This window comes from Notothenia rossii (assembly GCF_949606895.1).
Source record: "Notothenia rossii genome assembly, chromosome: 3".
Classification (NCBI taxonomy): Eukaryota; Metazoa; Chordata; class Actinopteri; order Perciformes; family Nototheniidae; genus Notothenia; species Notothenia rossii.
The window spans coordinates 86,670,931-86,686,237 of NC_136901.1; the positions used below are offsets into that span (position 1 = coordinate 86,670,931).

Consider the following 15,307-nt stretch of genomic DNA (forward strand, 5'->3'; position numbering starts at 1 on the left):
CTTCAACATGAAGTACATCCATCATGTGAGTTAATAACACCATTATGCCAACAGATCAGAGGCGCCTCACTGAGGTGAGCTCAATGACTCTTTTGAGACATCAAGGTGTAAACAACCCACAAAAGATGACATGTAATCAGTTTTTGTCTGATTTAGTATTTGCAGACATGACCTAGAGTCCTCATTGACACTTCATCCTAATTGACACTTCAGGAGGCCGGAAAACTGCAACAAAACATAAGATCTGACTGTGATGGTGGTGGTGAGCAACTCCAAAGAGACAAAAGTTGATCGACCCACTCACCAGTCACGCATCGCTGTGATCCTGTCTAAAAAGAGTGGTGCAGAAATGAGTATTTAAAGCCTAATATTAGCCTTTTTTTAATGCCGGTGATTTGCATTGTATTTGTAAAAATAACCAAGGTGGTGTCAATATGTGGAGATTATCCTGCTGAACAAAACGTGTAAGTATCGTAAATGTTCTTTGCAACAAAGATTATTTTCTACAATATTCCAAAATCCAAAGGAAGCATCCCATTGCTTTTTGTCAAAGTAGCGCTTTGAGCATATAGTTTGGCTTAAAAAATGCGTCATCCCTGCACCGTCATCCTTTCAATATAATCGTTCAACAACTGACAGATGAACATAAAAAACCCCACTCTCAAGTTGATATGGCCAACTGGTTTAGAGAAAAATGTGGCTCATATTAATCACAGGGTTGGTGGTACATTCCCTGCGCCTTCGATCAACTTGATGTGTGCTTGGGAAAGATATCACCGAACTGCTCTCAGGTGTCTACAAATTAAAATGAATGTAAGTCGCTTTGGATAAACGTGTTCTAAATGACATGTAGTGTGACATGGCAAACTGGCAAGAATCGTACTTACAGATCCAGCAAGTTACTGAGCAGCTTCACCACTCATTTTGTGTCGTGTTTCTCTCCACCTGATAAATATAAGCCTAGTGTTAACTCTGTTTTGGCTCTACCAAACTACGGCCCGGGGGCCAAATGCGGCCCGAGATTCAGGTTGCAAGATTCAACTAATTCATAAAGCGTAATGGAGTATGGCCCAAAAATTAAACTTGTGCTTGTACTTCTAAAATATGTAAGTATTCATGTGATAAGAAGCCGATTCTTCAAACTAATTCAGTCAATTAAAGTTGAAAACATTTTCTATCAAATCTAAGTTGATAAGAAAAATACCAATAAATCATTTTCATAACAAGCTTGAAATAAACCATTCCTATTTTCCTAAGCAATCTGAGGCTCCTGTTTTAAGGAATGAGCTGCTAACAAAATTAATGAAACCTCTTTTGAGAGCTGTGATGTAGGCTGTTGTTTTCCTAAAGCATATTCAAGTATTTAGAATAATTTACCTACATTTGATTGATGTTGCTGACTTATAACTGAACTTATGAGGCAATATACCTCACCTCTAGTGAGCGGCCCAGCCCTTCGTATAATTTTCTGTATGTGGCCCTCGGCGAAAAAGGTTTGGACACCCCTGCTCTACACCAACACCTGAGGGCAATTTCTGGCACTTTAGATAATGCTCCATTTATTTCACTAGATAGTCGCTTAATGTGTCTGCTGTTTGGAGCAGGAAGCGTTTGGCAGAGTTTCCTGCCGGAGGTGAGTGTACCAAGAAAGATAAAATCGTGGACCGAACAGCTAAACATTGAGCTGAAACTCACAATATATCTCAATAACGCCAAGAAGACCTGCTGATCCCGGTGATATTCCCTGCAAGTTCTTAAACACAACTAACCTCTTAAACATTCACATTGTCTTTACATTCTCAATTCATGCGTTGTTATTATGTGTGTTTGTATCTTTTAAAATGTAACGTGGATGTGTGCAATTGAATCAAACTCAGTTATTTCCATCCTTTGTTTCGTTTTTTTACTTCAGAATTTGATCACATAAAGGCATCAAATAGAAGCATGTCGTTGTTCACAAAATAACACATTATCGCTGCTTCAGTCAGAATGAAACTAAATTCAAATCAATAATCGAACAAGTTCTGAATCCAGGATTTAATGAAGCCTTTGGATCAAAAGCAGTTCTCATCAGGGCTTTCGTCGATGCTATTTTATAATCAAGTTGCAGAGATAAATAAAGAGGCATTAATGACAACATCAGGCAATATGAAATTCAATATTAGTTCCAGGAAGCTGTCAATATCATGATCAAACGGGAACTTGTCTTAAAAGGGATACATGCTTCAAAGACCTCATTATTCATCAGGAGACGGTTGAGTCCAATTAGCCTCGAAAACATAAAAACAAAAAACCGACATGATCAAAAACCAGCACCACCAGGGGAAAAGGACAGATAACATGCCATCGTCATGTCAATATTTAACGCACTTCCAACTTTATTTCAGGCTTGTGGTTTTCAGTGACAAATAGGTCACAGCTTATCAAATCAGAGCACACAGCGAAAAGAGGTGAAACACCCAAACTCAATTCTTTATAGTTTATATTTTCCCACTCATTATTTTGCTTTTGAACATGCTGTTTACTAGCAACGATAGCAAAAAAAACGAGACATTGTAATGGCCTAGACTCAAAAATGTTGATTTCTCCATCACATTTGTTTTACTCTCATTGTTATTAACTAGAAAGAGTGTCTTGATGTCTCTCTCTTTGCTCACTGTTTGAAAACTTCTGTGTCCTATATCCGAACCCACACACACCCATTGGAAGCTTATCAATTCGGGCCATGAGCGCTTTCTTTGTAACAAAGCTGATGGAGTACATTATTCATGGAAACTGCGCTTTGTGAGATTTGCATTACATGCCCACACTGCGGCAAATGTTCGAGACGCTTCCTACCCCTTTTTTGAAGTATGGTTTCTCACTGAATTGTACAATATAAAAATAAATGGACAGTGAATGAGAGGAGGTTTCAATGCCCCAACTGAAGCTTTGATTACGCTTTTACGAGGAATAAATTACATTAATGGTTTCAAAGATGTGTATAAAGTCTTTTGTTATAAACATGGGTTATACATAAGAGCTTTTTTTTTCCAATGGATCAAACAAGGGTCTACAGCCATGCAAGAAGCTCTGTACAGCTGATGTTACATCAGCATGTTAGCATTTTAACAATTACGATTAACATCCTGATGTTTAACTCTCCTGTTGTCTTCGGGTCAAATCTCACCGATTTACTACTTTCATCATCATCATCATCATCATCATCATCATCATCATCATCATCATCATCATCATCATCATCATCATCATCATCATCACTTTTTTGTTTTACATTCGATTGCATTAAGGCTTTATGATATCCTTCACAGTAGACATTTGAACATACAAAATAGCTGATTATCACTTTCCGTGAATTTTGGATGATTTAGTCAACTTTGTAACATCCATGGTGTTCCCGGTCAGAAATGACCGCCATAAAGAAAAGGAATTATTAACCATCCTGATCAGATAAAACCAACCCGATATCACGGCAAGACGTGAACATGTGACGATTTACCATGCTGGGAGACGTGAAGATGTCACGATTGCGTCCCTTCAAACGTGACACAGTATTGTTAACCAGTGGAGAAATAACCGGAAATGCCAAGCAAATGCTACCCCGACGGTCGGTTGTTATTGTCAATATTAATATAATGATGATTTATTTTTTAATAGTCACACTCGATTACGCCGATTTTCTTGTTGCCCCAGCTGGTCGACACCTCTTATAGCAGAAACAAAGGCTACATTAATGTATTAAATCGATGTTAATCCATGCGTGTGGATGTGGAATTAACGGACGTGGCGTCGTGCGATTGAGTTGCCAGGCAACAGCTTCGGTTCATGTTAATTTATAAACTCTTCAACTACAACCGTAGTTATATTTAAAAACATGACTTCCAGACAAACAGGAAGAACTGCCGCCAAAACTGAAAACGTGACGTGGATCATAAATATATAAGCAATTAAACAACATCTTACATTTATTTTCACACAATACGTCTCCTTGCAGTATCAACACTGATTCGGCTGACTTATATTTGATCCAATTGGTAGATAGGCTGTATGTACACCATAACGGTGCACAGCTGATAGAAAGGGACACCTGGTGGTTGAAGAACGTTATTGAATTCTATTATTTTATTATTAGATATTAATAGGAGGATTTTCAAAACAGACAAACTAATAAGGCTTAATTTAAACATTAAAGAGTACTTTAGGTTAAGGTCTTCTTTTGAATAAGAAAAAAGCTTTGGGGGTATAGAAGAAGAATGTGGAGGGATGAAACCCTCTTTAATGGTCACACATGCAGAGCACACAGCACACACAGTGACATTTGTATCTACAGATAAATATTAAGCCTGACAAAGTACTTAACGTCTAATATATTGCTACAATGTTAACTATGTTTAAGCACTTATTTGTTTATTATTTGTTTATTATTAAACTCATATTATACATATGTACTGTATTATACTATAAGATGTATGTAGATAGTATAAGAAACCTGTGCACACACACACACTCTCTCTCTCTCTCTCTCTCTCTCTCTCTCTCAATGTTTATTTATATAGCCCAATATCACAAATGTTACATTTGTCTCAGTGGACTTCACAGTTTGTACAGAATATCAGTATGACAATACGACACCCTCTGTCCTTAGACCCTCACATCGTACAAGGAAAAACTTCCGGAGAAAACCCACAGTTTAAAGGGGAACAATGGGAGAAACCTCAGGGAGAGCAACAGAGGAGGGATCCCTCTCCCAGGACGGACAGACGTGCAATAGATGTCGTGTGTAAATTGAAAAGATAATACATTTGCAACATAGGTAGTCCAAATGTTTGGAAATGCATGTGTGTATAATAGGAAGATGAATCCATGAGTATATCCATCCAGGACTTATGATCCAGGACCACAGCCACGACTCAAGATCCAGGACTCGCAATCCATGACACAGGACCGCAGGATCATCCATGACTCCGGATCCCGGCGTATATAGACACCAAAAAGAAAGAAATTTGGGGAAGCTGGGTTAATCGGAACATGAGAGTACACAGGTATAGACAGAGAGAAGGAAGAAGTAAGATGTCCCCCGACAAACTAAGCCTATATCAGCAAAACTAGGGGCTGAATCTAATCAGCCCTAACTATAAGCTTTATCAAAAAGGAAGGTCTTAAGCGCACTCTTAAAAACGGATAGGGTGTCTGCCGTCCGAACACAAACTGGAAGCTGATTCCACAAAAGTGGAGCTTGATAAGAAAAGGCTCTGGCTCCCATTGTACTTTTAGAGACTCTAGGAACAACCAACAACCCTGCATTCTTGGAACGCAATGCCCTAGTAGGACAATAGGGTATAATGAGTTCTTTAAGGTAAGATGGCGCCTGCCCATTAAGGGCTTTGTAGGCAAGAAGAAGAATTTTAAATTCTATCCTGTGTTCTATAGGGAGCCAGTGTAAGGCAGCCAGAACAGGAGTAATGTGGTCCCTTTTCCTAACTCTGGTTAGTACACGAGCTGCAGCATTTTGAATCAGCTGAAGCGACTTGACTGACTTCTTGGTACACCCTGATAATAAGGAGTTACAATAATCCAGCCTTGAAGTAACAAATGCATGGACTAGTTTCTCTGCATCGTTTTGAGGCAAGATATGCCTGATTTTTGCAATGTTACGTAGATGGAAGTAGGCGGTCCTTGAAATTGATTTTATGTGGGCGTTAAAGGATAAATCCTGATCAAATATAACACCAAGATTCCTTACAGTCTCACTGGAGGCCAAATTAATGCCATCCATAGTTAATATATCTTTAGATAATTTGTTTCGTAGATTCTTCGGGCCAAGTACAATAACTTCAGTTTTGGTCGTGTTTAACATCAAAAAATGTAAGGTCATCCACGTTTTTAAGTCCTTGAGGCAGTCTTGAATTTTATTTAGATGATTAATTTCATCAGGCTTGATTGATAAATATAGTTGAGTATCATCCGCATAACAATGAAAGTTTACAGAATGATTCCTTATAATATTGCCTAACGGAAGCATATATAGGGTGAACAAAATAGGTCCAAGCACTGAGCCCTGTGGCACTCCATGGCTAACTTCGGTTTGCATGGAAGATTCATCGTTGACACGTACAAACTGAGAGCGTTCAGATAGATAGGACCTAAACCAGCCTAATGCAGTTCCCTGTATGCCAACTAAGTGCTCTAGTCTTTGCAATAGGATATCATGGTCAATAGTATCAAATGCAGCACTAAGATCGAGCAAGACAAGAATAGAGACAAGTCCCTTGTCAGAGGCTATTAGAATGTCATTTGTGACTTTAACCAGAGCTGTCTCTGTGCTATGTTGTGTTCTAAAGCCAGACTGAAAATCTTCAAATAAATCATAGTTTTTTAAGTAATCACACAGCTGTTTTGCGACTGCTTTCTCAAGAATCTTTGAGAGGAACGGAAGATTAGAAATAGGTCTATAGTTGGCTAAAACCTCTGGATCGAGGTTGTGCTTTTTAAGAAGCGGTTTTATCACTGCTACTTTGAATGATTGTGGAACATAGCCTGATAATAAAGACATATTCATAATATTTAATAAAGAAGTGCTAATTAATGGAAAAACTTCTTTTAACAGCTTAGTTGGAATCGGGTCTAAGATACACGTTGATGGTTTAGAAGAGAGAATCATTGAATTTAATTGTTCAAGGTTTATGGCTGAAAAGCATTCTAGTTTACTATCTAGTGTAATATTAGAACTTACGTTTCCGGGAGCTGTTGATAACACTATACTGGTTAAAGGCAAGAGGTCATTGATTTTGTTTCTAAGAGTAACAATTTTATCGTTAAAAAAGCACATGAAATCATTACTACTGAGTGCTATGGGAATAGAAGGCTCAGTCGAGCTGTGGCTCTCTGTCAGCCTGGCTACAGTGCTGAAAAGAAATCTTGCATTATTCTTATTCTCATCTATTAATGAAGAGTAGTATGCTGCTCTCGCTTTACGCAGTGCTTTCTTATATTCATTGAGTGTAATATGCCAAATTAAACGAGATTCTTCAAGTTTAGTGGAACGCCATATCCTTTCAAGTTGTCTCGACTTTTGCTTTATTTTGCGGGTTTCGGCATTATGCCATGGAGCTAATCTATGTTGTTTTATTTTCTTCTTTTTCAAAGGAGCAACAGAGTCTAATTTTATTCGCAGCGCATCTGTAGCACTATCAACAACATGATCAATTTGGGGTGGTGTACATTTTGTATAAGTTTCCTCCCCTACATGCAGACATGCTATCGAGTTAAGTATTGGTGGAATCTCTTCCTTAAATTTGGCTATAGCACTAACAGATAGGTTTCTGCTGCAGGAGCTTTTGGCTAATGCTTTGTAGTCTAGTAACAGTACTTCAAAAGTTACTAAGAAATGGTCGGATAAAGCAGGATTATGCGGTTCGACTAATAGTTGCTCAATTTCAATACCATAAGTCAGAACAAGGTCAAGAGTGTGATTATAACAGTGGGTTGGTTTATTTACACTCTGACAGAAACCAACAGAATCTAATATAGAGTTAAATGCAACAGTAAGGCTATTTTTATCATCGTCAACATGAATATTAAAGTCACCTACGATAATTACTTTATCTGTTTTAAGTACCAAAGCTGATAAAAACTCAGAGAACACATACTCTAGATGTGTTCCCCCCCTTATCTGCCCAATCCCCCCATGTAAATCACACCTGGCACACACAAACACACACAGAACAATTTGATACATTTCCCGCTCGTATGTGCCCATCCCCCCACATGGATCACACCTGGCACACACAATACATGTTCACTGTCTATTCTTTGTTGCAGTTTTTCATGTATACCAGTAGTCTGATACAATATATACAGTTTGAAAGGGTGTTAAATGAAAATTGGTTTTGAATAATGGTTTTTGTGTTAATGTAATAGCAGTTAAAACAGGACCGGTAGAATTTGACCGCGAACACCAAAGTAAGGGGGGGGGGGAAACGAAGACAATAGGAGGGTTACAAATGTCATTTTAATTTTGCACTCACATTTGCTGATTTGGCACTAAGCATACCATAAAGCAGTGTGTTAGTTTAAATTGTAAAAAAAAAAACGACATATTGACCTGAAAATAAGCATATTAGGGCTCCTTTCAATCAGTGACCATCCAAATCGTTTTTGATGAAATAGGTCCTGAACATGTAAACCGTTTTTGGCCAGATGCAAAATGATGTGCTGGGAAAGTACTTGGGCTATATATGATTTTACAAGTACAGACAAAAACACATTGAGAAATGGCCATTACTCATGAGGAGGCTGAACTTTTAAAATAAAACAGGAAACAAAGCAACCAAATAACAATCAATGACTGACAATTTCAACTCGGAGAAGACAACAAAAGGCTGGGCACTCAGAAAGAAGATGAAGACACAAACACTCTCTCCTCCTTTTGTAACAACTGAACATTTTGTGTGGAGTGAGCACAAGGCCAGTCTTAAAAAATGGCCTTTTACAGTAGATGTCTTATTGCTTGTCAAGTCTGCTTCTTTGATACATTTGCAGTTCACGCACCAGTCTTAACTTTGTTTTAATGGATACTAAAATCCTGGTATTTGCTCTTGGTGTTCTTGGCAACTGCTATTGAAAAAGGAAATAAAGACAAACTTTAATTATTTTTGTTTGTATGAGGCGTGGATTAGATTTATGCTTAAGGGAAGAATAGTTTGTGTGGATTTTAAAAATAACTGATAAATATATATAACACAATTTAGTGTGCTTAGGGGGGAAATACTTGTTCTTATTATAAATATATTATCCAAACCACACACATTTTGGTTGTATCCTGGGGGACAAAGTAAACAACAGTGGTCTTCTTCTTATTATTGTTATCCTCTTTGATAACTAATTGCTACCTTTACCGCCACCGACTGCTACCCCCCTTTTCGACTATATGGCATACATGTGCATCCTCGTGTGTGTTTCAGACCTGATGCAAACAATAAAGGGCTCCACACGACGAATCATTGATCTAACTGTATAACTGTTCGCTTGTATACTTCCGGGATTTGTAATAATACCACAAATCTTCTGTGGTGTTGTTCCTGAACAAAAGTGTCGTTGTCTGCTCTGTTAATAGACATCCAAATCCAACAGAGAGTAACACACAGAAAGCATGTACTGTATAAATGATTCCAGTTTGAATCGGCATCTCACTTATTTGGGGTCTGTATTGTATTTTTTGTCAGGCCACAGTGCAAATGATTAGAAGCTTCTGGCACCGATTCTAAGAGGCTCTTCCAGCTACTCAGTCATTTGGATAAGCTCCAAGTTCTTACTAGAACATCGGTAGATTTCCCTGAAACAGAGTTAGTTTATTTATTTCAAATGCAGCACACGATTTAGACGGTGACTGCTAAGGACTTTGGAGATCATTTGCCGTCATGAATACCACATTTGTGAAGTCATTATTATTTTAATAGTATTTAGAGGAATCTTCATGAAATTAGCATATCTTCCTCTCATGATGAAACATTAGAGATCCTTTCATGTGATCTGAGGCAAACATTTATTCAGCTGATCTTAGTTTTTGCACTAAAACACCATATAGTAAACATTGTAATCGTTATTTCTGCCACTCATCAGCATGTTAAAGAGGCCCTATTTTGCTTTTTGAGGTTTTCCCTTTCATGTAGTGTGTTATGTGCATGTAAATAGCCTGCAAAGGCTAACATCCCTGTTTTTCCCTCCAGATGGAGTTTCTCTTGCGCACATCCTTGACGGAGCTAGTTTTTATAGTGAAGATAAATGCATTAATGCTGCGATAAACAAAACCCTTATTCTCTTTACAACAAATAAAACAATTAATTAAACTTGCATAGTTTCTCTCCAGAAAAGTAACCTGGTCACCAAACTGAACCCTTGGAAATAAGGAAAGATTATCCCTTAAAGGTGGGGTAGGTCATTTTGGAGAAACCAGCTCGAGTGTGCTAGAATTTGAAAATACACACCTGGAACAAATCTGCCACTTCATTCCAGAGCCCATCCTCCAACACACACGAACGCGCACATGACCAATGAGGGCACGAGATAAGTTTGTGCACAGATGGAAGGCTGACAGGCAGGTAGGCCATCCAGTTATTTTAGCCGTGCCGGCTAAAACGATTGGTCGTGCTTTTTACAGCGCTACGGCTTCCACAGATGAAGTTTTTTAATGGATTTTTTGTCAAAGCTCTTCAGATGTTCATTGCTATCGGGATGTTAAGAGCATTCCATGGAATATAACAAAAAGTGTATCTCGAGTCGGTTTCTCAAACTTACCTACCCCACATTTAATAGACATTTCAGGAAATAATTATAATGTACTGAATGTCCAATCAGCGCTATGCTCCATTATACAAATGCCATTTAAAAACTCCATTAGCAGGAAGCTTGTCTAGATTGTACTCAAAAGGCAATGGCTTTCGGACAATAATGGCTTTGAAGACCCAGTCCGTCATTGGTATGGAGAATATTTTCCACTTAACAGACAGATCATTGACTATGTATGATCTTCATTTCAACGTACACCCCATGTCATCCACTGTAAGCATTCACTATGGAATATTATCCATGAACTTCAGAGCATGGCAACAATTGGCATGCAGATCACGCGGACTTTCCACCACCTACAGTATCTAGCTTTTTCCAAGGTGTGTACCTCCCTTTTTAATCAATACACTCTCCTTGTGAGCTACTTCACAGAGATCTTAGGGTGATATCTTTGCACTTCACCATGAGTTGTGAATCTGAATGATTCATATATAGCTGACATATATTATGATATATACTGTATATTGATATATTAAGCATAAGATTTGAAACTGTAATGATTTTGTAATGTATATTTCAACACATAACTATTCATCTTACGAGTTAATAATCCAAGAGCTACATGTGTTAAGGATGACAGGAAACCCTTTCCTGCGGGGTCTGATAATTAAGCAATAGCTCACGACAGGCCGTGGTATATGCTCATTATATCACAGCTAAGGGGCGTGGTTCGGCCCGACGCAAAGCGGAGGGTCGACAACCCCCTGAAAAGCAAACTGCAGGCTTCGCGTCGGGCTCCTGATCGGCCTGTCGGTGTTCTTTTCCCCATAATGACCGCGTTGCAGCACATTATCCCTTACATAATAGTCATTACCACTGTGGTTATATTGACAGTGGAAACCAAAATATTATGAGCAAAGATAGTCTTTTAGCTTTAGTGATTGATTTTTAACCAGATTTTTGTTTTGTTGTGTCACCCTGCAAGGTGAACAGACCGTTGCTAAGGACTACACTTTGTACAGTAATATCAATCTGCAGAAAGAAGTCCGGTAACTTTAAAATCAGCTTTGGACAACAAACATTTGCTTTCTCAATCAGAAAATACCATTGAATACTTTTTTCATTTTTATATTTGTGGAGAGCACTAAACTTTGGATTCATGATAAGTTGAAAAGAAAAGCTCAAGAGAAGGATAAGGTTAAAAGATGGAGTGCTGGAGGTCAGAGAAGTCACCAGAAGCAGACAGACGGGAAGAAAACTCTAACCGCAACAAGAAATGGGCTCTGGCTGTGTTTTAAGGAGGGTTACTGGAAAAGCAGACAGAACAGACCTGACAGTTACAGAAAACCGCTCATAGCTGCTGTCGTTCTAGGTTACGTTGCTGTTGCCGCAGTTCAATTGGTTGGTACGCCATGAAACAGACTATTATTGTATTAGCGGTAGCAATACATCATTTTTAAATCAATAAAATCATTCTAAATCCATATTTTGAGTCAAATCATGGGTTTATTAATTGTCCAGCCGCTTAAGAAGCTCGCCTGCTCAGCCTGTCGGTGTATATTTTTCATTGAAAAGGAAATATTTTCATTTTGTGTCTCTTCTGTGACATGTTTACATGCTTTAATGTTCAAAGAAAGAAAAACTCCCTCTGGCAGGGAACCTTGGGATTTTAGCCTTTGCATACACAAAACCTATACATGGGGCCCCTTTAATAATGACTGCCTCGTTGCACAGAAACATTTACAAATGAGAGAATGAAATGGCTGGCTAATGTATTTTAAATGACCCTTGCCTGAGAAGCAGAAGCAGCACAGAGACATACGGATTATTTATTGGCGGAGGTTGCAAGATACAGTATCTAACAGCACCATTGTCTAGAGTTGATGGATAGTTGGAAACTTGTGAGGAGTCTTTTCGGGAATCTGGATGTGTGGCAGGTCTGCACAAAACAGAGTCCTCACAGCAGTTTATTCTGACTCCCTCAAACACTCTTGCGGTACGTCCACACAGCGGCTTTGGAAAAAGCTTGCCGGCGGGCGTGTCTGAATCTCGACCAACAACCAATCACATGAATCTCCCGCCCCTGGCACACAAGCAGCGGTTTCATTGGCTAGAGCTTGTACTGGCATATGATTTGATTGGCTGATGCTTCCACCGAAAGCTTCAGAAGATTCAAAAGTTGAACATTGGTAAACTTTTCAATCCTGAGATGCCTGGAAATCTCATGGATGTATAATAAGAACGGGAAATCTCCGCTTTGCTTCCCACAATGCAGTTTGGCGAAAAGTGAGGCAAAGTGATGTCACCCCATTCAAAGTGAATGGGCAGAAGCGTTGGAAGATTTTTTTAACGCTGCTGTGTGGACGTACCGTTAACATCTAACAGGGATTTAAGTTGAGTTGCTTCCATAGGTGTCATTTACACTGGGCACCATTTGTCTAAGTTACTTTTTTGGTAACGCTCTGTGGTAAGGGTACATGAATCATCGTGAATTCATGCATGTAGTACTTCATGAACTATCAGTAATGTACAAGGATTAATAGTATCTCATGCATTACTTAATGCAGGAACGATATCTTATTGAATGCATCAACTAAGGTATCTCAATCATCATGACTTCTGAGTTATTAATGATGTTCATGTCTTCTTTATATATATCTGCAGTTAATGTGACAGGCCAAAAAACTGACTGTATCATACAGTGTTATCTTAAAGCTCACAAACCATTTAAGATAACTCATTCATAATATTAACACACTTTAATTTATAATCCAAAGCCAACAAGATTTTTCGGCAAAGACACAATAGTGAAGTTAATAGTAAATCATACCATGTTTATATTGTTGAATTATTTGTGATTTTAACTTGACCACAACAGAAAAAATGCACTGAAATTACTTGCATATCGATCATCAGGGATTTATCTTTCAGAAAAAAACACCTGACTCATACGTAATGATAATAGATGTGAGGCACGATCAGGGGCTATCTTGAAACGTCCATCTTCTTCATACCTGAAGTCAGTGAGCTCTTGGTGGTTCAATCAGGGAAACATGACCCGAATGTCCTTCAGTCAATGACAGAGAGGTCCTTTCTTATGCCTGTTTCCAAGCCAGTAAGTCCATTCTATAACTGCAAGATGTTCTTTCAAAAGTGTCTCAGTTCGGTTTCCCCTAAGCCACCAAATTATTGATAGTTAATCATGATTACCGTACAACACTTTGAATTCAACAGAATGCATGCACTGCTGTGACCGACAGACCGGGTCACCACTTTGTTTGAAGGGGCACAAACATGATGAAGTAATGACAAAATAATGCTTAGTTAATCATGATTACAACACTTGGAATTGCTGTGACTGCTCAGTTTTTTTGGCCTGTCACATTAACTGCAGATCTATATGAAGAAGACTTGAACATCATTAATAACTCAGAAGTCATGATGATTGAGATACCTTAGTTGATTTAAGACATTGACATTAATTAAGGTATTGTTCCTGCATTAAATCATGCATGAGATACTATGAATCCTTGTACATTACTGATAGTTCATGAAGTACTACATGAATGAATTCATGCATTAAGTCATGCATGATGGTTAATGTACCCTTACTGTACCATAAAGTGTTACCACTGTTTTAAAGCATTATTTGTTAACAAAAATGTTAAAAAAAAAATGTGCATCAATAAATGTTAACTAACCTTACATTAAAGTTTTGTAGAAGGATAAAGAATTGTGTGATCTGTTTTTAAAGAACATTTTGAACATTAAAGCATGTAAACGTGTCACACTTTTCTACAGTATGACCTCAAACTGATTGATAACTTAGAATATACGTTTAGTATAATCAGGATTTGAATTGTTGTTTGAACAAAGCAAGACATTTAGAGTTTAGCGTGAAGTTCATAATTTACCTTAGACACAGTAAGCGATATTAACTCAAGGTGTATTTAAAATTTCATTTACATCTCAGTCTTCCTCAGCAGTTGCCAGAAAAACAGCAGCAGCACAGTGACTAAGGATTATTTCCTGGCTGAAGTTGCACCAGGGTCTTAAAAAAAAGGTGACGGATAGTCGGAAAATCACTTTGGAGGAGAGTGGAAACAGGACTTGGATGTTTTGCAAGTCTGCCCGGGCAGGATAAATGGTTCTCACAAGCAGTTTGGTCCGATTTCCTCAAACGCTACATCAAAGTCTCGCAGGGATTCAAGTGAAAGCTGAGTTGCTTCTGTACTGTCCTGGGAGTAACATACCTCAAGGTTGAAACAATTATTTCTCTGCAGATTGTTGTACCCTTAATGCTAGCCTAGTTTGTGATCTAGTGACATGTTGAGGAAATCGTTTTTTAGGTAAATAACTCAACATTTTAGTAAATATTTAGGCAATTATTTTTGTTCCAATTGGTTTTGTTTTCTCTTATTGTGTTAATGGAAATTAAGTATATTTAGGATTTTGATTTTTCAAGTTGAGTTAACATCTTGAAACAATCTTAACTCACAACCTTCAAGTTTGCTCAGACTAAGTGTTGGTTTCTGCTCAATCAGTACTTTTGTACACCCTTTGTTTTTAATACAAATTGCCTGACTTCTTTGGAAATTCAAAAGGGTTTATAAACGGTCTGAATTTCGCAGTCGAAGAAGTTCAAACCCCTGATGCTTTCTCCCCCCTGCTCGCCAATCAAAGTGAGAACATCAAAGAGTCAACATCAGAAAAGTGTCATGGGACTGTGTTTCACTCACTCGAAGAGAAGCACTAAGGAAGCACCCTGCCATCATAGCAACAGTGACCTTTATCACAGAACTTTGTTTATGTGTGGGTGGAACTGTGTATCCTCAAAGAGCGAGCTGCAAGACAAACTGTTTCTGACAAAGTGGAACATTTATAGGACTTTAAAGTATACTTAAAGGAGACATGTCATGCTTTTCCGGTTATTACCCGTCCCCTTGTGTGTTATGAAGGTTTTTATGCATGTAAACGGTCTGCAGAGTCAAAACCCCTCAAAGTACACCCTGTAGGGAGT

The 15,307-nt window shown here is 38.3% G+C and overlaps 1 protein-coding gene across 1 annotated transcript in view; it reads left to right on the plus strand.

The window, feature by feature from the left end:
- The window catches only part of rxfp1 (relaxin family peptide receptor 1), an 85,324-nt gene that overhangs the window by 36,185 nt on the left and 33,832 nt on the right, over nt 1-15,307 (plus strand). The window lies entirely within an intron of this gene.